Source organism: Brassica rapa, chromosome A05, assembly GCF_000309985.2.
Source record: "Brassica rapa cultivar Chiifu-401-42 chromosome A05, CAAS_Brap_v3.01, whole genome shotgun sequence".
In the NCBI taxonomy this organism is placed as follows: Eukaryota; Viridiplantae; Streptophyta; class Magnoliopsida; order Brassicales; family Brassicaceae; genus Brassica; species Brassica rapa.
The window spans coordinates 10,023,416-10,047,370 of record NC_024799.2 but is presented as its reverse complement, the minus strand read 5'-3'; the positions used below and the strand labels follow the sequence as shown (position 1 = coordinate 10,047,370).

Genomic DNA, 23,955 nt, shown 5'->3' with positions numbered 1-23,955 from the left:
TATCCATCTGCTTACAGGATTACGACATAGCAATGTTTTATCAGAGATAAACGAAATTTCCTTCTTTATTTGTTGAAAAAGTGAGATCTTCGTTTATAAAATATAGGTCGAATAGTTGAAATTCCAAGGAAGCAACACATTCACATTATTACTAGATATCGATTTGTGCAACCGCGGGTTTTTGTTTTCATTTATTTTTATATAAAAATTTTGTTTTCAATTCTAAATTGGTATATATTATAATACTAGCTATTCTGTCCGCACATGCATGCATAGTATTTTTATAGATATTTATTAGTTTATAATTATTAAATCAAAAACTAACATAATAAATAATTAATTATGTTTTTAAAAAAATAAATCAAACACTAAAATTTATACTTTATAATAAAAAATATTATTTTCAGATAAAAACACAATATATTTAAGAATTATCTTATGTTTTATAGAAATTCGTTTTTAATTATTTTTATTTTAGATAATTCTGATTATTATTAATTTTAATCATTTATTTAATCAGATAGATTTAAAATTCGTTTTTATTTTCAACTAATTTATATAATTGATTCATTAAAGGTATAAACGATATTAACCGCTCTAATTAATGTGAGGGCTCAATTCCAAAAAAGAATATTATTTTCAGATAAAAACACAATATATTTAAGAATTATCTTATGTTTTATAGAAATTCGTTTTTAATTATTTATATTTTAGATAATTCTGATTATTATTAATTTTAATCATTTATTTAATCAGATATATTAAAAATATGTTTTTATTTTTGACTCATTTATATAATTGATTCATTAAAGTTGTAAACAGATAAAAACACAATATATTTAAGAATTATCTTATGTTTTATAGAAATTTGTTTTTAATTTTTTATAATTTAAATAATTCTGATTATTATTAATTTTAATCATTTATTTAATCAGATAGATTTAAAATTCGTTTTTATTTTTGACTAATTTATATAATTGATTCATTAAGGGTATAAACGATATTAACCGCTCTAACTTTTAACGTGAGAGCTCGATTCCAAAAATTTACTTCGCAAATAATAGTATAGATCATTTATTTAATCAGATAGATTTAAAATTCGTTTTTATTTTTGACTAATTTATATAATTGATTCATTAAGGGTATAAACGATATTAACCGCTCTAACTTTTAACGTGAGAGCTCGATTCTAAATTGGTATATATTATAATATATGTGTCTATCAATTTTTAAAACATAATAAGTTTACGGTATATTTTTTTCATTGAATAGATTGCTTCAAACTTTCACATGTATTTGTATCTTCTTCTATATATATATTTTGGGATTATTATTTCATTATTAAAATCGTAACTATATATATAAATATTAGTAAAATATCATTTATTGTCATATTCGAAAATATTGTAACATTTCACAAATTTAGAAAGTTTTTAAAAAATTAAAATTTTCGCTTCATAGATTTATATTATCGAGTAAATAATTAAACATTTAGTTTTTGTTTAATTTTTAAAATAAACTATATAGTTTAAAATTTGTTTTCATTAGTTTAAGGTAGTAAAGATTAATCATTGTTAGATAATGTGCTTTTTGTTATTTTTTTTTTTTATAATTTTAAAAGTTAACATCAACAAATATTTAAATAATTAGCACGTGGAAGTATAGTATTACAACATTAAATTATATCTATTTAATTTATACAATCTATAAATCTAATGGATAATCTATTGTTTAAATCCAATTATTGATAGCTCAATAAAAATTTCTGGTAGGTCCAAAATTTAAATGATAAGAAGATTATAGATTAAATGTAACATGACTTTCTAGGAATATGTCTATTTTTAAATAAAAAAAATCACACATGAATCAAGGTTGTGACTTCTATTTTAATATATAAGATTTATAATTTTTTTGAGAAAAATATTTACATTATTTAATGAGTTGAATATTCATTAATACGTGCAACCACAACCAAATAAGATTTTATATTGAAATCTTCTGTGAAATTACATATTGAAATATTCTATGCAAAAATATTATATGGTTGAAAGTTTTATTTATATTGTAAATAGAACTTCGTGGGTTTGATCTATAATTTTGATCAATTAAGGTAAATTTGCATCAAACAAAAAACTCACTTAGCATAAAACCCTTTTAAATATAACTGTAGTGATATCTTTTTCGATGAGTCGGGCGTCTAGTCTAATATAATAAACTAAAATTTCTGCAACACAAATTATTCACATTTCCACAGTTTTGTTTTTCAAATATAAACAAATTGTTTATTCACTTGTATATGAACCATGTTATTTAAATTTATATACATTAAATTTTGAAGATCTTATGTTAAAATCAACATACAGATAAATGCAACACAATACGCAGAAGAAAAATAATCACATTTCACTACGAAACCTCATGTCTTCATTATAACTAGCAGCCGCCACCACATCCACCACCGCAACCTGCGACACCGCCAGCGTCTTTACCATAGCGTTTACGACGGCCTGAAGCCTTTACTGGCGGCCTCGGAGACGGCCGTGGCTTTTTCTTCTCCGTTCTGGCCACTTTGGGTGGAACTTTCTTGCTCGTTTCAACCACATGCGGTGGAGGCGAGGACGGTCTTATTTTGGTGCAGCTGACGAAACAGCAGAACAGACGAAACATCACCATCGTTGTAGCGAAACTAAATGTGAAAGTATTCTGATACGTGTAAATGATGCATTGACCCCTTCATACATATATAGATAGTCCAAAATTTCCGTTGACTTTTGTGTATTTTGGTAAACTTGGCGACATGAACCGATAAACTTGCGCAGATCTGCCACATGGCCTATATAATATATATATGGTCTTTCTTTAGCACACTATCTAATAAGGTATAAACAGATTAGGCTGATTCGTATACTAAAAATGTTAATGATGAAGACAATATATTTGGTCTTTAAAGTAGGGAAGAAAAGTTGAGGAGGACCACCACCTAACCATGTTGCAGAAATTGTATAAAACACTCCATGCTATTTATATATCACTAATCTATACTATTATTTGCGAAGTAAATTTTCGCAACCGAGCTCTCACGTTAAAAGTTAGACTGGTTAATATCTATACTACCCTTAATGAACAATTTATATATTATTTGTTAATTAATTATAAAAAAACTATCTATAATATAATATAATACGTTAGGCATGAAAAAATTATCTATATATTTAAAATAGTATATGAAGATCTCAAGAATGAAGTATATCTCCTTTTGATTATATGATTTCAACATAACGTTTCCTTTCTATCTTTATTCTTATTATTATCCTTATTATTAATGGACATATCTTTCAGAATAAAACAAGTCGTTTAACCAAGGCTGTGTTAATCCCCACGCCCTCAAAAGCTTCAAAAGAAAACTTTCTAATATCTGAATAAGCCTCTTCTTGCTCAGTGCAAAACGTGTCATATCTACGTAGGATGTGAGCTACTTTACATTTTATTGATGATATTAAATTAGGGAACGATAGATACAAATTAAATGGGCAAGTTATGAAATCGTGGAAGCTGTGGAGATAAAAAAAAGTAGTCTCCATTGAGATAGTTCATGAAGATGCAATTGTGAGTACACTACAATCTTATTTTTGATGATTTCTATATTTAGTTTATGTAAGATTATCTAACTTTTTCAACTGTACGAAACAAGTATACATGCATCCATTGATGAGGATTTGATACAAATATACGAAAGAAAGGTGTCCTCTGAGGGTGTTGCTTTTTTATAAGCAATTTTACACTTGTGAATTATGCAATAGAGTATATGACAAATCTTTTTCCGTACAAGTTGACGTTTTATCGAACAACAAACATTATTCCTTGTGATGATTTTTCAGAGATTCATTCTGGGATCTTCGAGAATGATGTTTAGATTGGTTAGCAACTTTTTAATTGGTATATGTATATTAACAAAGACGAATAGTTAAATTTCTTTGGCAGAATTTATTACTTATTTTTTTAAATATATACATCTTTTCTGGTTAAGATGTTGTTGGTCAGATTGTTCATGTTGGTGCTCTCACTGAAATTTATGCTAAAGAGAAACAAACTAACAAACTCAATGTTATTCTTCGGGATGAATCGTAAGTGCCTTGATGAATTCATATTTCAGTTTTTTATTATTGTCTTCATTCTATTAATTTGATTTGGTTTGTTTGTCTCTTTTTGTAGTGCTTCAAATTTGACTTGCACTCTTTGGGGTGATTATGGGAAACATGTTATACACTGTCTTTAAGAAAACAACAACTCAATTGTTGTTTGTGTTGTGCGTTTCGCATGTGTTACCGAGTACAATTGTATTTTTTAATATGCTTTCCCAAGAATTATTCTCCTAAAATACTTACTCAGATCTATACTATTGTTTTGCTATACTTTGTAAACCATGTTTCTTTTTCTGATTAAAGGAGTTCATGGTATTTCTAATGTGTTTAATGCAACACAATTGATATTCGATCCTCCTGGTCCTCACTTTGATGATTTTTGATCAAAGTAAGTTTATATACAAAAATATACATTAGTTATAAAATTCTTTAATTACCATGTTTAAAAAAAATGGTTCTCAGGTTTCCAAGAGATGACATTGGTCTCTCACGACATGATGGTTTGTTTGGATCTACTGTTTCTTGGCATGTTATTTACTGTTGTGTAGATACTCTTTTCTTGTCTACTATATGAAAAAAATGTTTACTCTTAGTTCTTTTTAATTTAGATTGGTTTTTCATACGGTTTGATACTTAATGTTTTGTCATAACATAACCTTTCTTGCTGTTAGAAGAACATTTTCTATTTTACTATTAGTTCCTTCCTTGCCGTTTTGTCTAATGTATTATAATTTGCAGCATCTCCAATGGAACACTATTTTTTTCTCTATATTTTACATTAACAAAGAGTAATTTTATTATAGAGTTGGATTTTCTCTAATAGTTTATTATATAATAGAGTTATACTATAATAGAGTGAAATATAGAGAAAAAAAATAGTGTTCCATTATAGATGGTCTTAGCGTAATTTATAAAGAACAACGCAACACCCTATAATGTTGGTATAGCATTTGTTTCTTTAAATTAATTATTATTTTTTAAATTTTTAGCTTTTTAACGCTATGACGTTCCGGTTGATACGATTGGTAGAGAACTCCAAGCGTCTGGTAATACTCAAAACATTATTTTAGTTTTTTTTTTTTTTGTAACTGATATCGATGGATCCTGTGTTAGATGTTTCTTTTGTACTTTCATGGCTTTGCATTTATCTAAACATCAATAATAAAATCCATGCTTTAATAAAAGGAGTCTTTAATATGACCATAAAACATGTATATATTCAATCATGGATGTGTTGTTTTGCATAGACAATAATATTTAATTTTATAAGAATAAAAAACATTTTTTTTTGAGAAAAAGAAAATGATATAGACCAAATACCACAAGAAGATGACTTCATAATACTTTGTCATTTACAAACGCCTCGATATACAATTAATTACTAGATCATGATCCGCGCTTTACAAGCGCAAATTATTTTATGATGAAAATTTTCACTAATAATTAATAAATATTTTGTTAATTTGTAAGAATTTGTTTATTTGAATTTTTTTTTGTATTTAAATCAATGCTTTTAAATTTGACCCGAATCCGCAGTCAAATCGGTTAATCCGGTGATTCGATGATTCAATTTAGGTTTTAAAAATATCCATATTTATTAAAATCACTATATCCGAGACTAACCAATTGAACCGATGGATGCCCGATATGTTAACATATCCAATTTGATTTAAATTGCTATAGTTTCATAATTTGTCACCTTATAATCCAAATTTTAAAGTTTATTGTTTTACAATTTTATTAAATTATGACATTTCTACAAAATTTTGATAGAGAAAAAAATAGATATAATTAACAACTATAAATGTCTTGATCATATTACTCCATTTTATATAACTTAATTAATTTTATTATAATTGTTTTGTGTAATTTTTCTTGTTAATCATTTATATTATAATATCTTTAAATTTTTTGTTAACAATTAGTATTAAGCATTTTTCTTTAGATAACATATATTTTGAACATTTTTTTATAATTATTTTTGTTATTATAGTTATTGTACACTGTATAATGTTTATATATTTATTTTTTATGTAATGGCTATTATTGAATTGTTATCTTACTTAAATAAATGATAGAACCATTATGTAGTAAATATAAATAAAATAATATGTTAATTTAATTGATTTATCATTCATTGAAATGTTTTGTAGTATTTAAACATGTAAAAGTAAGTTTTATTTATTTTCATTTTTTATAAATTTTTTGAATATCTTTTTAATTATTTAATTTATTTAAATATTTGGTTATTAAAAAGATAAGTTCTATTTGGACATAAGATTAATTATAGTGTTGTTTGGGAAAATGAATAGTAGTATAAAGAAATGACTATATTGTTTGGAAACATTGATAGTAGTATAAGGAAAAAAAATATTAGTGATTTAATGTAAGTTTAACTATAAAGTAGACAGATGTATTTAATTTAAAAACTTATAAAATAAATGTTAGGTCCAACACAATGTTTCTGTTTTAATAATATAGATTGTTTGGTTTCTTAGTATTGTATACTTTCTCGATTACATGATCAAAATTTTTATCATTATGTTCTTTAAATTGAAAATGCACGGCAAATATTTTCAAAATGATTGTGCCCGCGTCAAACACGGGCTGGACACCTAGTTGTGTATTATATTCGTTGTTTAGCTAACAGCTGTACTTGATATATTAAAATATTTGAAACAACCACTTTTTTTTTTGACATCTAAGTTTTATTAGAGGGACATAGCCCATAAAGGGACAAAGCCCAGAACAGAAAAAAATGACGAAAAGCCTAAACAAATAGGCCAACTTTACAAAACTCTTTGGACCGTAAATCCAGAAGAGAAAAACCGTTGAGGAGGAAAGCTTGACTTGTCATCCACCACGTGGACGATTGCCCGACAATCAATGAAACACGCGTCAAGGCGAGGAGCCCCTTCTTCCCTCAAAAGCCAGAGAGGCGATACGACGGAGCTCCGAAACCGCGAAGACGAACTAGTGAATCGTCTACTGTAAACAGAACAGCCGTCACAACCGAAGAACCTAAACTGACAGATTGAAGCTTCGGAAGAGAATATTCAAACGCCTACAATCGATTCAACAAATCTGAGATTCCTACATGAACAAGTAGACACCTTTAATGAAAAGAGTAAGCTTTTTGGTGAAGCGGCCCAACTCGAAGAGAAGAAAGGTTCAGAGAGTCAGATCGAGAGGCAGATGAGCAGAGAAAACGAGAAGCAACGATCGAAGCATAACTGGAAAAAGCCCCGGGATGGAGCCTGCAAAAACGGCACTGTGAAAGTCGCCGTAACCCAGAGTCAAAAGCCGGCGAAGCAAGTACTTTGAAAGCCACTGCTTCCAAGAGTTAAAGGCCCCACGAACGGGGAGAAAAGCCGGAAAAGGACCGGCGATCTAGATATTAAACAGAAGAGTTTCATCTCTCATCTTTCTCTGTGAAAGATTTAGATAGGGAACATAGAGAAGAGAGAGAGAAAACTTCAGGCGACAGAAAACAACCACTGGATATACTGAAGGGGATCAACAATTTCTCTCCTACTGTATTTACCTAAACTTTGTTAAAATGCCTATTTCATTTCCGACTACAATTATTTCAAATAAATGATCTGAACTATAAAATTCAAACCGAAATCAACTTTGACCAAAATGATATTGGTCAAACCATTTATAAATATAAAAAAAATACAACTTAAAACCCGAAAAACTATATAAATACCCAAAACCTAAGAATATAACCAAACCCCAAGAAAACTATAAATAACTAAAAACTTAAAAATATATTTGAAACCCCGAATACTCAAAAAAAATATATATTCAAATAAAGATGGATCGTAAAACAATCCTTCAACTAAAAATTCTATGAAACCCTTAACTTTAATTTTGTTAATGTATGTCATCCTCCGTCAACAATACTGTAACGGAGGGTGACAAACGTTAAAGGAAATAAAATTGAAGATTTCTTTTTTTAAACTTTTAGTTGAGGAGTTGTATTACGATCCATATTATAGTTGATGAGTTGTATTACTAAAACTGAATGTTTTAAAACTTTTACTACCACTTATGTATTGTTTAAAAATCTTATAATTGACTTATAAGCCTATAAAATTAATTTATAAATTCTTATACATTACTTTATCATTTTTATAACCAATATATAAAGCTCTATAAATATTTTAATATTCTTAAAAATAACTAATAAGTATTAACAATGATTTTATAAGCTTTTAGAATTCATGCTACTTGTTAAGGTAAAATAATGCAAAATTATTCATGATACTACGGGAACATATATAAAGTAAGACAATTAAACAAGAAGAGTAAGTCCAATAAATAGTTTTTTTATCAAAATATATCCAAAACCTCAAATATACAAGAAACCCCAGGAAATAAAAACCTAAGATTTTTAAATATATTGTGATACCAAAATAAGTAATAAATTAGATTATTCGTGTATTTGATCGAGTAAAATAGACATATGTGAACCTAGGTCATGTACTCTCGGTATTTTGGACATTGTTTATGTTCTGGTTCCTAACAGAAAACTGATCCTATCCTGAAATTATAAAAATTATATATGTTCGTTTCAGATATAGTATTGTTTTTGATATATTTTGTTATGCTGAATGTTTATAGCTTATCACGGATTTTTTGGGTATATTTTGGTTTTGTGTATATTTTAATGTTTACGAGCTATCCAAATTTGTCACGTATTTTAGGATATTTTTTTTCGTGTTTTGAATTATCCGAATGTTTTTATATATTTATAGATGGTTCATGGTTGACTAACATTATTTCGGTCAAAGCTGATTTTTGCTTAAATTTGATAGTCCAAGTAGTTTATTTGAAATAATTGTTAATCTGAGATAAAATAAGCACAATAACAAAGTTTAGATAAGAAAACACGCGACAGAAATTGTTGCGGTTGGTTTGTATGATGGATGCTTTTAAGACTGCATTCTGAAATCTATATCACGCATACAGTGAATTCATTAGCTAGTAACGACAGAAATGATCCTATAATTCACTGGCTGGCAGCCTGGCATAATAAATCTTCATTAATTTTAGCAAAAAAGAAAGAAAAATAAAACTATTTTATACTATTAACTCCACCTGTAATCCCGTAGATATGAATAGAGTTTTTTAGCAATTAAATTAACTTGGTAAATGCAAATTATAGAAAATCGAACCCATTACTTTTCTTCTATCTATGGCTTCATTAACCACTAGCCTAATTAAAGATTTTTACCTATAGTATTATTTCATCAGAAAGTTTAGGGATGATCCACGTTACATTAACTGCAAATAACATAAATTAACATAAGATGAATGTTACTGAATCCGCTGGATAATCACAGAGTTAAACAAGATACTGAATCTAGGCGAAAACTATGAAAACATATCAATACAATATATATTTTTTAAAAATCAAATTATAACGCTCAGCTAATGGGCCACTCACACCCGTTCTCTCGGCCCGTGGATCCTATCCCATCTGACGTTCGGTCCGTTAATTTTTTCTAAGGTTCTAGAGTCTTGTTTACTAACCCTGCAATCACCAACTGACATTTCTCCGTATTTTGGCCTCACTCACACGGTATCGCAATCACTTTCCGATAGGTCACCCATCCTTCCACTACTCCAGTTCAAGTATGCTTAATTCTAGAGTTCTAAACGGATATATGACAAAAAAGATAAGTCAACTTTGATAACATAGATAGTCAAATCAATTTTCTTAAGCCTTTCCATATATCACAATTCGGTATGTTACACAAATTTTATCAACTATTCAGCCCCCACAGCCACCACTACTGCAACCATCGTCGCCACCACAACCAAAATCACAAAATGTTGCTGAAGTAGAAGCCGCTAACCGGGGCTTCTAGCTCTAGTGGTAAAGGGCTTACAGCTGTGAGTACCGCCACCTGGGTCCGAATCCCGGCCACTGGAGAATTAACATTTCGGCATCGCCAGGGACACAAGACCGACACGTGGCAACACATGACTAGTCTGGATCACTTATGCGAGGCCAGGATACCTCTGTATAATTCAAAAAAAAAAGAAGTAGAAGCCGCTGTCATAACAGCGAAACCGCCATCATCTCCCTTAACCTGAAGCTCTCCCAAATTTTTAGGCGTCTTGTTGACCAAACTATCATCTACGGATTATGGAGCGACTGGAACAACATGCTTCACAAGCGGTTTTTAGGAGAACCTACCGTAAAGTGCACGACACCTCATTAGCAAAGGCCCAAAAGAATCAAAAAGCTCTTGATGATATTGTTTGTTTGGTTTTTAGTTTTTGGATTTTGGTTTTTGGTTTTTAGTTTTTAGTTTTTGGATTTCAGATTTTGGTTTTTGGTTTTTGATTTTACAGTAGATTTTAGTTTTTTGAAAAACATGATTGGTAATTTTAGATTTTGGTTTTTGGTTTTTGTTTACAAAATAATGAAATGAAATTATTTCAATAGTAAAGTATTTATTCTGGAAATAATACATATAATATCATTACCAAAACACATATAAGCTTATTAAAAAAAACAGCAAAAACAAATATAATTTTACGTTTAAACATAAAATTTAAAATTTAATTATGTGTTTAAACATAAGTTATATATACTTTGCTTTATAATTTTACTATATATATTGATTATTTATGTTTGAAATTGAAATAAAAATTAGAAAAAAAAATTATTACTATGAAAACTACAAATAATACAAAATATTACTTAAAAATACATTTATTTATTTAATAAATTTATTTTAAAAGAGAAACTAATACAAACTAAATAGATGAACCACAATTCATATATATATATATATATATATATGAAAATACATAATTACAGTTCAAAATTGTCAATACATAATTAAAAGCAAACAATAGCTATATTTTAAAAATATTCTATAATTCGAATATTAATTACAAATTATTAATAATTAGATAATTTAAAGATATTAAATAAAATTTAAATGTATTTTTATAAGTTTGGGAAACCGTATAAAATTATATAGCTATTTAAATTCTTAAATTTAAATTTTATTATCTGTTAGTTTTTTCAAAATTTGATTAATGATTTTTGGTCTGATATTTTTTTAAAAAAATAGAAGTTTATTTCTTTAAAAAATAAAAATTACTAAAAAAATATTTATGTCATGGATTTTAATAAATAGTAGCAATAGTAAGCAAATGAATCTTAATAAACTTTATTTGTTCATAATGATTATCATTTTTGTTGTTTTGTTACATTAAAGCATAAACATAATGAATTTTTTTAAAAAAAATTGTAAACTAGCGTAAGATGAAAAAACTATGAAAAGATGGCTTTTGGTTTTTATGTTAAGAAATCAGTTATTTGCAAAACGTTTTTATGGGCATTCGGGGTCCCAATCGGGTTTCGGTTTTATCCATTCGGGTTTCGGTTTTATCCATTCGGGTTTATCAAAATCAACCCCATTCGGGTTATATAAAAGTTCGGTTCGGGACCGGTTCGGATTCTATCGGGTTCGGGTCGGGGTTAGTAAATCTTCAAAGAACCGGTATAACCCATTGTACTTTCGGGTTCAGGTCCCAATCGGTACTTCGGTTTAAAAATACCTGATTTGTACCTATTTTGTAACTAAAACATAAATGAAATCGGTTCTTCGGATTTAAAATACATGATTTGTACATATTTTAATAGCCAAAACATAAGTAAAATCGATTCAAAAATAAGAAAAAACATCAAACATGATTATTCAAAATCAAGCGAAAGATAAACATAGTTAGTGATAGAAAGAAAACCATATAGATGAAATCATAAAACAAAAAATAAGTTCTCATGAAATGAGAAACATTATTCAATAAAAACAAAACCAAAATCTAAAAACTTCAGGCATCAACCGCCACATTCCACCATCAACCTTCAGGTAACAGATAATTATTTTAGAAGTTCAATAATATCTTAAAGTATTTTGGATACATATTAAGAATTAAGATCGTATTTGGTAGAAGTTATTTTTTGTGATTTTAAATGTTTCGGGTTCTATCGGATATCCATTTAGGTCCGGGTTCGGTTCGGATAATACCCATAACCTAAAATACCAAAAAACAAGATCCATTAGGTATTTATGTCGGGTTCGGATTCATTTTTATCGGATCGGGTTCGGTTCAGATTTTCGGGTTCGGTTTATTTGCCCAGCCCTAGCAAAAACTAGGTTCCCTATATTTTAGAGAATCTATTATTTCAAAATATTGATTGGATGCAAAATAGTTTTTGGAAAAACAAAAACCAAAAACTAATCCAAAAACCACAAACAATCAACCTCTGATAGTGTTGCTTGTTACCATAATTTTTTAAAAAACTTTTTTGAAAGAAAACCTCGATGTTTTTTTTTTTACTGAAGAAAACCGCAATCTATCTATCTATAATAATAAAGGAGAGTTTTCTCCCACCTCCTGCAGCCACGTCCTTTTTTAGGGATGGGCATATGTCGCCACGTGTCGGCGCTTAATTGGTTACGTTTTTTTTGTTTTTTCCCCTTATTCGGTATCTCTATTTCACTGGTCTCCTCTCTCCTCTCTGCCATGCCGGATCTCTCTCTCTCTCTCTCTCTCTCTCTCTCTCGATCTATCCCGTGCCTCGCTCTAGAGAAGGCGAGAGACACCACCGGTATCCTCTCTCCTCTCTGCCATGCCGGATCTCTCTCTCTCACATGCCTCGCTCTAGAGAAGGCGAGAGCCACCACCGGTCTCCTCTCTCCTCTCTGCCATGCCGGATCTCTCTCTCTCTTTCCCGTGCCTGGCTCTGTCACGGTTACATCTCTCTCTCTCTCTCTCTCTCTCTCTCTCTCTCTCTCTCTCTCTCTCTCTCTCTCTCTCTCTCTCTCTCTCTCTCTCTCTCTCTCTCTCTCTCTCTCTCTCTCTCTCTCTCTCTCTCTCTCTCTCTCTCTCTCTCTCTCTATCTGTGTGTGTGTGTGAGTTTTGATTTCGATTTGTTTTTGTGTTGGTAAAGAAAGTTGGAGGAGGCAGAGAAGCTTGATGGAGGAGGACGGAGAATTCACGAGGTGGAGGAAGCGAGGTGGAGGAAGCTGGACGAACAGACAGCAGAAGAGGCAGGATGAAAAGGCGGAGGAGGAAGCATGACGCTCAAGTTTGCCAGCGGTGGAGAGATCAACAAGAAGATGGCGGCCTCTAGATTAGGTTTAGTGCTGTATTTTTTTTTTTTTTAATTTTGTTTAATGGTATAAACCGGTTCAAATATTTTGTAAACCTGTTTTAATATATACATTCTATGTTTATCTATATTCTACAGTGATGAGAGGACGAGATCTTTTTGTAGAAGCAGTTTTGAGTGATGAGGTCTGACACGGAGGCCAAGCCGTGGACGTTAATGGCAGCGTAGAAGCTGGAGAGAGCTTCAGAGTTCAGACACAGATGTGGGAGCTGTTCGGGACGCAATGTCGATGGCTGTCTCCCACCACGCAGCTGCTTTTACAGACGGACTACAGGATGTGAACTATTGCCACCGAGTGATGGTTGTTGGTTTCAAACTATTGCCAGAAAGGTGAGTGAGAAGTTTCATCTCATTGGTTAAGTTTGCCAGCGGTGGAGAGATCAACAAGAAGATGGCGGCCTCTAGATTAGGTTTAGTGTTGTATTTTTTTTTTTTTAATTTTGTTTAATGGTATAAACCGGTTCAAATATTTTGTAAACCTGTTTTAATATATACATTCTATGTTTATCTATATTCTACAGTGATGAGAGGACGAGATCTTTGTAGAAGCAGTTTTGAGTGATGAGGTCTGACACGGAGGCCAAGCCGTGGACGTTAATGGCAGCGTAGAAGCTGGAGAGAGCTTCAGAGTTCAGACACAGATGTGGGAGCTGTTCGGGACGCAATGTCGATGGCTGTCTCCCACCACGCAGCTGCTTTTACAGACGGACTACAGGATGTGAACTATTGCCACCGAGTGATGGTTGTTGGTTTCAAACTATTGCCAGAAAGGTGAGTGAGAAGTTTCATCTCATTGGTTACATATATTCTGCAAATATATCTTTTTATTCCTCCACTGCAAGGTATATCTTTTTATTCATCCAAGTATGCATCTTTATGGAGTTTTGTAGCTTGTGATTAAGTGTTTAGTGTAGCCAATCTTAAAGCTTCATTCGTGGAGGAGTTTAAGTCTGGAGTTTAAGTCTGAACGTTCTTTAAGATTTGAATAGTTTTCATTTTTGAAGGATTTGGTAAAGATCCCAACTTTTTAACGTTGACATGTGTGGATTCACAGGTTTATTCTTTGGACTGGACACCTGAGATGAACCAGATTGTCAGTGCATCTCAACAAGACACGCTCAGTTAGAAGAGAAAAGTGATGGAAAAGGGAAAGACACAACCAAAGGGCCAATTGATAAAGTGCTGAAAATGCAATCGTTTAGATCTTGAAAAGGTCAGACTTTAATAATATGATTAGTTAAATTCTATTTTTATATACTAATATATATCTAAATGGGTATATCACTCTGCCCACCTGCACCAAACCAAACTCACACGCTCACAGTATGTATAATATAGATACTGAAAATGTGGGAGATTGGCACATTTCTCCATTAGAGTTACTCCACAGTGGTCCTTTGCTTGATTTTGATCTTCTTCCAGGATGTTGTTCTTCAATGGCTGCCTTGAGTTTACCGTCTCTACCAAATGTCCTTATCTCAGACACTTGTGGAGAAGCTTATGGTCTCTGTGAGTAACCAACTTGAACCGTAGATCTACATAGATAGTTTGTTGTTTGTCTCATATTTTGTTCATCAATTTTCAGGTCAAAGCTGCAGAGCCTTTTCAACCAGATATCTTTCCATACTTCACAGGCCAGGAATCTAAAACAGAGACGCACATAGCTACGAAATGTTGTCTCTGAGACCCCGCAAATGTTTGAGACAAACGACTGTTGTTAGTTTATTTCACTATGTATCTCTACAGACTCAGCTTTGTATTGACAAGCTTTTTCATGAGAAGAACAATATGCATTTACAAAACAGCTTCCTTATTGTTTTCATATTGTTAGAAACATTGAATACGTTCCTGCAATTCTTCTGTGATTTTTTCTGCATGGGTTTACATTCCCCTGTCACTAGAATGTTTGCAAGATTTGGTTTAATGTTTGTGCGTTTGTGTGTGTTTTGACGTGTTTTTGACTACGTCCCGCATATATTATAACTTAATTGTATGAGAAATCTATAGCATAACAATTTACAGGAAAATATAACAAACCTACAAACACAATGTATTTTACCTATAAGTGGCTCCGCTCACCCATGGGTCTTCTTCGTTAGGGCTGCCACAAGCCCTCATAAGAACTTAGCGTATTCCAAAAAAGGGTCACAATAAATAGACAATAACACAAACTCTCAATTATGAGCTACTCAGCTGTTACCTCACCCACCCCTCTACAAACAACTAAGTGGGAGTTATTAAGTCTACAATAATATGTCATCCAAACAAGATCACTATGAGATACCACCACTGCTATTATTTTATAAGAGAGCTAGATTTTGATCCGCTCTCTAAAAGCGCCGATAACTTTTTACTATTCTAATAAAATTCGATTGAGTTTATAACTTTTATTTTAAAATAATAATTTTCAAGTTTTTCTATTTGAATTTTAAAAAAATTGTTCTATTATACTATTTGATTTTCTTATCCGAAAGACCCGTGAATCGATAGATCCAGTGACCTGTGTATAATCCGGTTCAAATTTAGTAAAAAGAATTTTAATTAAAAATTCTAGAAAACCAGTAAAAATCTAAAAATATGTACGATCTGATATCATTATTATGTAAAAACAATATAATAAATATTTTTTTCAAAATAAAATTATTTATATATTCATATTCGATCGTTAAATAATACTATGCATGAAAAAAATATATTTAAATTTAATGGAGTGTATAGTTTGCATAAAAATTAGAATTATTATAATTCACAAAATATGGAAAGTATTAATTACCATAAATATAGGGAATGTTCATATTATTAATTTAAATAAGTAATATATGTGAGATTTATATCTCCTACGAATTAAAAAATTACATCGCTCTTTTACGATAAAAATAATACTCCAAGCAGCGAAAGAGCATCTTCTTTGGAGATTTATATCTCCTACGAACTAAATTGTCTATGTCATCTTTTTCCAAAATTTTAATTTCATTATGTCATACATGTGAACTTTCCCATAAACAAAAACAAACACATGCATTTACATGTTTTTTTGGAACATCAATTTTACTTTATGTTTTAAGTTCAACTATATTTATTTTGGTGCAGTTATCAGCTATTTATTCTATTTTTATTGAATCGATTAGTGAAACCACTTATACTATTCATTTTTGACATAAACAACTTCAAAATAAAGTAATAAACTACTATCTCTAACCACTATCAAATGAATAGATAAAAAAATTGAATTCATTTGAAAATTAGTAGAGAATAAAACATATGAACCTACGCGCCGGAATACCACTAGTGTTATAGTAAAGAAGACTTATTTGTAACAAACTTCCTCAATTTTTTTTTCAATATGAATTTCAGTAAATGAAATGAGAGGGTTTTATAAGATATTACAAAAGTCAGCTTAACCGGAAAAGTTTTATCATTGCAAAAAAAAAAAAAAAAAAAGAAGAAAAAACAAGTAAGAACCTAGACTTAGTCGAAAGTGAGCAAAGTTTCTCATTTCTTAATAAATCTTACCATTTTCCAGATGAATTCCACTTGGCTGACGTGTAGGATCACTGACTATCATCCGTCGTTGAACCTGTGGCGGCTCCGGCAATCGAAGTTTCTGCTTTTTATTAATGCAATTGGAACAACATATCAAAAAAACCACTGCCCCAACCAAAACACTGGTGATAACTACTATAACAATGGTTTTGAAGTGATCATCCATTTTTTTTATAAATTTTGTTTGTTTGTTTCGTTGAAAAACGCTAAATTGAAGAGTGAAGAAAAAGAAGTTGCAGGATAATGAGAGATAAGCGCCAATCAATAAGGTAGTTGATTTAATTCAGTTCACGAACAAAGTTTGTGGAGTCCTAATGAATGTAGATAGTCTATTTTCAGAAAACATACAAATGCATCATTATTGATTCTCATTATTGGAGGTCCAAGCAGTCTCGACCGCTAGCAATTATTTTGGCCCCGATGTCATTCCACGCGCTCAAAGTGAATGAATTCTTTTTTTTTTTTTTTTGTCATCTGGTAGATTAATGATAGATTTTCAACAGTTCTTACAACATAACCAGCAAAGGTATAATCCCTTTCTGGAGCCACAAGCCGGCGTGTACAAGTTACCACCCGGAACCAAACGCTTACACTAAAACATATTCTACAAACTCAAGAGACAAAAGAAGGAAAAAGAGGCTAAACGCCTGCTGGAGCACAAGCATAACTTCAAACAAGATGAAGTTTGTCGAAACCGGAAGCAGGATTGAGAAGGAAAGCGACAGGTCTTAATTATTAGAGTTGAGCTGAAATCTCCACTACCGTTCCTAAGGAACCACAAGCAAACAACACACTTACCACTTCTTCAAGCAAGAGAAGCCACCAGAGAACAAGCCATCAACCCGAGCAACCAACGATGAGACACATACACGATTGGCGATTGACTGCTCCAAGACCGTCGCGATTGAGCATAAGCTCCACAGCCCCTTACCAAGAAGTCCGGAGAACCCGTAGGATGCAAACCAAGGAACTGCACAGCTTCCCCGCTTCGACACTTCATCAAATGAAGACCTAAAAATACTACCGAGACTGAACGACGAGACCAAACTAGTGACTACACGAAGCAGCAACTAAAAGCCTCAGAAAGAACAAACATCACAGAGACCACATCAGATCAAATCCAACCAAAGGCCTCAGCAAAAGCTCCTTCTAAACAAGTCGCCAACCCAAACAAACTCAAGCCTGCTTACACCACTAAACCTCCTTCAACCCCCGAAGCATAAACTGAGATACAAGCTCGAAAACCACCAAAGGACGCCTGAAGGGCGCTTGACCAGGATCAATGGAAGAATTAAAAACCCACATCAGAGCCAGCTATAACCTGCAACTGCACACCTGAAAACAGTTTCGACCCTAGAGAAGCAATCCAAGCAATCCACAAAGTGATTACTAAACTTGATCTCCAAACCAAACACCCCAGACCAACCTAGGACTGAAGACTAAAACACAACACAAGAAAGACACCCTCGGAGTGGCCACAAACAGGAGGATTTCAGACTCAAGCTTGACAGCTAAACTTCACCGGCCCTGGAACCAGATCGACAAACTCACCATCGACGCACAAAAACCATCAAGCCCAACGTCCAGAGAAGCTCCAACCCAAGCTATAGAGCCACAGATCCGATACCAGACCATCGAATCTCCTCCAAACCTAGATCTGAAGCCACGAACCACCGGATGTCAAAACGCAGAGACAAAGACCGAAGACATATAAACAGAGACGACACGGGACCGCTCCCGGTGGCGGTGAGAATCACCGACCACCGGAGCAGCAGATCGATTAACGCAAGAGTTCCTCTCTTTAGGGTTCGGCTGCGAGAAGGAGAACGTGTGAATGAATTCTTTTTTTTTTTTTGCTAAACTGTAAATATCATTTAACTAAATGAAAAGTTTGTCCTAAACAAGCTAAGACTTTTACACACTTATTTCTTGGCAAAAATTAGATAAAAAACAAGAAAGTCAGTAGTTATAGAATCAGAAGAAGAAATCATCTAATCCAAAGGCACATGAGTCCTCGAAATTAAGTTCCTCTTGTGCTGTCTTGCAGTGATGGCATTCCTGATGTCTCTGTCCATGAGCTTAAACACTTGTAGAGGAGAGAGATGAACGTTGTTGTGTAGTACGTTGTTACGTTGTCTCCATAAATGAAAGTGAATGAATTCTATGCATGATCATTTATAGCACATACGTTAATACAATTTTATTTACTAGATTTCGTTCTGTAACAATTGCAATAGTTGATCATTATGTATATACATGGTTTATGCTTTTGAATATGTATTGTTTTGTATAATTTTTATGTGTGCATACAATATTTTTTTTTCAAACGTGCGCTTACATGATAAATATTCTTAGTTATATATATATATATATATGGTCCAAAATCTTACAAGTCTGTTAGAATCACTTTAAATTTTTATTAGCATGGATATATCAATATAAATAAAATAATGCCATGAAAAATAAAAAAAAAAAAGAATTTTACGTTTTCATTGAAGAGCAGATTCCAAACTCTCCAATATTAAAATTTTATTTTTGCCCTACCAAAAACCATAAACGAAAAACCTTTTCTCATTGTTCGTGATATAAATGTGAAATTTTATTTACAAGAACAATTTTTTTATATGTTATTGTTGATATCATTCATCACCATTAAGAATCAAACTTAGTGTAAAGTAGATAATTCGTCTTAAAAGTTATTCGATTACATCTCGTCGGAAACCAAATTTATCATCTTTGTCAAAAAGACAAAAACACAAATTTTACATGATAACATGTACCTTTCTCTTTAGAAAAAAAAACATGTACCTTTCTTGTTTTATTTCTCGATTTATTGGTAGTCCATCTATTTTAAAAAAAATAGAAAAACATAAAAGGAAACAACAAAACAAACGATTTGGAGATGAAACAGCTACTTCTGATATGTAATGATTGTGTTAATGACACTGCCGTGCCTACAATTTGAGGGGCCTAAGGCAAGAAAAACATGATTTTTTTTTTAATCCTATTGAGTAAATTATAAATTAATGAGTTAAGAACAAAATGTAGAAAATCATAAGAGTGCATACAACAAAATTGAATAATGAAATCTAAAAAACATTTTCTTTATAAAATTAAAAAGAAACATATATTTATATGGAATATATACAGAAACATAGTTACTTCAAACAATATTTCATATAACTTGTTTATTGTGCATTCCATTAAAACATAAGTGAATGCATATTTAGTAAAAATGGGGCCCTAAATTGTAATTGAAAAATGGGGCCTAAAGCTGCCGCCTTTTTCCAACAAGGGTGAGAACACCCCTGGTTAATGATCACCGTTATACAACAAAATCACATACGAGAAGCAATATAACTTCGACTAATATATAAAGGTATAAACTAAACTAAAACCTAAACATATGAGCATACACGACAAACATTAATAGGGTTTAGTATATATATAGTTTCATAAATTTCACTTTTTTAATGGAAGATAATATTCAGTTAAATTGATGGCAACTTATCAGCTTTTGAAAGTAATCACATAAATGATTAAGAGTCTAATTTGAAATATATTTAGTCAATATCACGATTTATAAATTAGTTATAAATATCTAATTTTTTATTAAAATAAAAAATATGATAAATAAATATAGTTATTCATTAGTGGTAACATTGATATTTACCGGTCTAACTTTTAAGGTTAAAATTTTAATGTGAAAATTACTTCGTAAATTTCATCTTTTTGAATCAAAGATAATATTCAGTTAAATTGATGGCAACTTATCAGCTTTAAAAAATAATCACAAAAATAATTAAGAGTTTAGATTGATATATATTTAGTCAATATCACGATTTATAAATTAATTATAGATATCTATTTATTTATTAAAAGAAATAAATTATTACAAATAAATATAATTATTCATTAGGGATAACATTGACATTAACCGATCTAACTTTTAACGTGTAAAAAATCACTTCGCAAATAATTGTATAGAATATAATTTCATTTAATGTTTTCCAAAACTTTATAATTATCCACTCAAAAACCTATATATATGACTCATTTTGCAATATACATATTCATGATTCAACTTTCATTCTCACAAGAAATTATATACATCACACTTCATATCTTGCATGTACAAATAATAAAATCACACGCACAGAAATCACAAAGTTACATTAATAACCATACATAACCCTAATATTAAATTTTAACCGCCGCCACCTCCGCACCCGCCTCCACAACCACCTCCACAGCCACCTCCACAACCGCCTTCACAACCACCGCAATCACCTCCTTCTGCGCCGAACACACAGCATCCGGTGGTCTTATCATTCTTTCCCGACGACATGACAACAAGACCTCCATCTTTCGTGTCTGACGTCGTTTCACCCTTTTTGACGTCATTTCCAGGCAGTGATGACTTCGCCTTCCTATGCAAGCGACGACGCGCGTAATAGCACAAGAGAAGACACATCGCGACTGTAGTAACAAATGTCTATAAACAATATTTGTAAGGCTTTGTTTTATAGTTTTCTGGTGATATACATTTGATCAATTGCCTTGACATAAAACAAAATAATCATTTGCCCTTTCCTATATAGACAGCTCCTTTGACTTAGTATATAAGCTGATAACTAAATATTGGTTGTTGTATTTTAATGTGAAAATCTTAACTAAATTTAGTGTTTAGTTCTATAATTTTTAAATCTGTATTAAAATTAATTGTTATTGGTCTAATGATTCATAAATTCTATATCAAATCAAGTGTTATTCAATCGTACGAATTTACTTATAAATTTGATTTTATAATGGATTTAACTGAATTTTTTTGGATTTTTTTGTTAAAAATACAAAGATTCAAATCCGAGGGAAAATCTCTGAATTTGTAAATACTAATCCGAAAATATAAAAATATGCATATTTTACTTGGATTTATAAATACTATATCAATTTTTGAATCAATCAAAATATATAAACCAATAACACATAATTGAAGTGGAAATTTCAATCAACTAGCAAGTAGATAAACTTTTCTTGTTTATTAGTTTTCAAGGAAATATTAAATGGTCAAATCTAAAATGAGATATAAGGTCTATGATTGAATAGTTGAAATTCCATAGAAACAATACATGATAGACTTAGTCATGCGTGCTAACAACTACACTTGATATATGATATATCATATATATTACACATTCTCTTTTGATGTCAAAAAAAAAATACACATTCTCTTTTTAAATTTATATTTTAGTGAATGAGATGATTGAACTTGCATGGTCTACCAAGCAAGCTTTTTTTAAAGACCAATCAAACTTTTCCTGTGAATTTACAAGAAATACGAAATAGAAAGCGCATCACTTACCCTATGAGTCCTGCATGTGGGCCATGTTTTTTTATATAAAAAACGTAAGGTTTTCATGCGGGAACATGTTGGAAACATTCTAAACCATACACTATATAGAAATGCATTTTTGGACAATACAAAATCCAAATATTTTGACTACATAATCATGTTAACCGTTGCAAAGTTTATGATCTGCAAAAACACGGTAAAACATAGGACATTAATTTCGACACATATTGTATATGTTCCTAATTTTACAGTGGTACTTTCAAAATTGAAAATATATACTACCACAAAAAAAAAACGGATCGACAGAGAATATGACTCAAATTATCTGATGTTCCAGCGAGAAACGGCCTAAACCACCGAGTCGACTAGTTAGGACTGGGCAAAAAACCCGGATCCGAAGAACCGAACCGAATTCGGTCCGAAAAAGTAGTAACAAATCCGAATCGAAATTGATTAAATATCCGAAGGGGTTCAAAATTTTGATATCTAAAGAACCAAAACCGAACCCGACCCGAAATATCTCGGGTACCCGAATGTAACCGAAATAGATTTAAAAACATCCAAAATATATAATATACTTTAAGTTGTCTAAAATACTTGAAAATATACATATATAGTCAAAAATAAATGACTAAAATAGCTAAAATATCTTCAAACGACAACAATGCTTGAAATATTTATTGATTTTCAATCCAAATATTCCAATCAAACCAATTTATATGTTAATTTTAGGTATTTTGACATATATTATACAAATTTATATGTAATATATTATTTTGTTTTATAGATTTTGAGAATTTTTAAGCATATAATGAATATTAAAATTTTAAAAATAATTTAAATGGGTTATCCGAATCCGAACCGAACCCGCAAAGATCCGAACCGGACCCGAACCGAAATTTAGTAATACCCGAATTGGGCTGAAATCTTTAAATCCGAAAACCCGAAACCAGATTAAATCCAAACCGAACCCGAATGGGTACCCGAACGTCCATCCCTACCATTAGTATTTGAAAGGGAAATACGACGAACATTTGACAGACATATTTTCTTTAAATAGTATTTAAAATTAGTGTTTTGGGGAAATTTCAGTAGAATGTTTAGTACTCATATATCCTTTGAACTTCTAACAAAAATTGAATGAAAATAATTTGTATTTATGTTTGAAATTTCATGTTAGTCACAAATTCTTAATAAAATGCTGGTGTAGTGAAATCTTGTCACCAAGCGTCTATATAGATAAAATTAAACCAATTGTAACCCAACAAATTTCAGAATTACCAATAGTAACTTTCACCTTTTAGGATTCATTACAATATACAAGTGATCATCTATATACACTTTCTAGATGATCACACAAAATAAGAACATTGGATTGTATGTATAAAACTCATACGACCACGCGAACAAGAAACCATAAAGGGTAATTTCGACGGAGAACTTTAACCACCACAACCGCCGCAACCTCCTCCACAACCGCTGCCTCCACGACAACAACAGCCTTTGGTCTTAGACATCTCCAACCCTATGTTATTTTTCGGAGAAATTTTATGTTTACCACTTTCATGTTACTATTTTTCATCTTTACCACTATTGAGAGAACATTTTCAAAAATATGTTTTTCATTAAGTGGCAAAAGACTCTTATACTCTTGTTATATTTTTTTAATCAACATACCTTTGTTATCTATATATATAATAAATCATTAT

The 23,955-nt window shown here is 31.1% G+C and overlaps 1 protein-coding gene and 1 long non-coding RNA gene across 13 annotated transcripts in view; one reads left to right on the top strand and one right to left on the bottom strand.

The window, feature by feature from the left end:
• Positions 1-8,758: 8,758 nt before the first annotated feature.
• The window catches only part of LOC103868417 (retrovirus-related Pol polyprotein from transposon TNT 1-94), a 31,762-nt gene continuing 16,565 nt past the window's right edge, over positions 8,759-23,955 (bottom strand). For 5 of the 7 annotated variants that reach the window (XR_004458089.1, XR_004458091.1, XR_004458090.1 and 2 more), the window contains one exon: positions 23,504-23,771. The gene's annotated coding sequence lies outside the window, so the exon portion shown is untranslated. Of the gene's footprint in view, positions 10,350-16,863; positions 23,772-23,955 lie in introns of those variants that run through there. The other 2 variants (XR_001958484.2, XR_004458094.1) reach the window with 2 other exon arrangements.
• Positions 12,120-16,804, top strand: LOC103868416. 6 transcript variants are annotated; one of them, XR_004458096.1, is made up of 3 exons: positions 12,120-12,929; positions 13,129-14,563; positions 14,689-16,804. It is a non-coding gene; the product is annotated as an uncharacterized LOC103868416 (long non-coding RNA). The 6 variants fall into 6 exon arrangements; XR_004458099.1 differs by lacking the exon at positions 12,120-12,929 and having other exon boundaries at positions 13,016-14,121; positions 14,405-14,563; positions 14,689-16,791; XR_004458098.1 differs by lacking the exon at positions 12,120-12,929 and having other exon boundaries at positions 13,018-14,563; positions 14,773-14,859; positions 14,936-16,791.